Source organism: Elephantulus edwardii, unplaced genomic scaffold (assembly GCF_000299155.1).
Source record: "Elephantulus edwardii isolate Elephantulus edwardi_28Jun2011 unplaced genomic scaffold, EleEdw1.0 scaffold00138, whole genome shotgun sequence".
NCBI classification, from domain to species: domain Eukaryota; kingdom Metazoa; phylum Chordata; class Mammalia; order Macroscelidea; family Macroscelididae; genus Elephantulus; species Elephantulus edwardii.
The window spans coordinates 4,449,675-4,450,750 of record NW_006399888.1 but is presented as its reverse complement, the minus strand read 5'-3'; positions in this window follow the sequence as shown (position 1 = coordinate 4,450,750).

Sequence of the window (1,076 nt, the reverse complement as noted above, 5' to 3'; positions counted from 1 at the left end):
AGGGTCGCTATGAGTCTCAAGCGACTCAACGGCACATAACAACAACAACAACAGCAACAATTACAACAAAGAGAGTCGTAAAAATTTATTGATTCAGTGACTGGGATAATTGGGATGGGAGTGTCAGAGACAGTGCAATTGGCACAGGACAGAGCAGAGTTTAGGGCTGTTGAGTCGCAAGCGACTCGACGGCACATAACAACACAACAACAACAATCCTACTGAGCATATACAGAGTTATCACAAGTTTCACTCTTACAAAAATACAACAGTTTCTTACAGAGAAATACAATTTATCACATGATATTCACTGCACACTGTGTTTGTGTTGGGCAGTAGATACATCGATATACTTTATGCCAGAGAATCCTTATAATATTGCTCCAAAGGCAGGAAAGTTATAGAATCTTTGGAGGTAAGAAGTTGAAGATGTTGTTGTTGTTATGTTACATCGATTCACTTGCGACTCATAGCGACCCTATGTACAAGAGCCCTAAATGCCGTTCTATCCTGTGCCAACCCTGCCGTCTCAAACACACTCATTCCCATCATTCCACTTATAGAATCGATCCATCTCTTCGAGGGTCTTCCTCTCTTACGCTGTCCCTCCACTCTCCCAAACATGATGTCCCTCCCCAAGGACCAGTCCCTCCTTGCAACATGCCCGAAGTATGTCAGACAAAGCTTCAGAATCCTTGACTCCAAGGAGCATTCTGGCTTCACCTTCTCCAGGACAAACCCGTTTGTTTTCCCTGCAGTCCATGGTATATTCAACACTCCTCTCCAGCACCACAGCTCAAAGGCATCAATTCTCTTTCTATTATTCCTATTCATTGTCCAACTCTCCAATGCATAGCACATAATTGCAAAGAGTATAGCCTGGATCAGGCCCACCTTAGTCTCTAGCCTGACATCGTTGCTCTTCAGTACTCTTGAGAGGTCCCTCACAGCTGACTTTCCCAATGCAATTCATCTCCTGATTTCCTGGCTGCTGTTACCAAGAGTGTTGACTGTGGCGCTAAGGAAACTAAAAACTGTTAACTATCTCAATCTCTTCACCATCCGTACTGATGCTG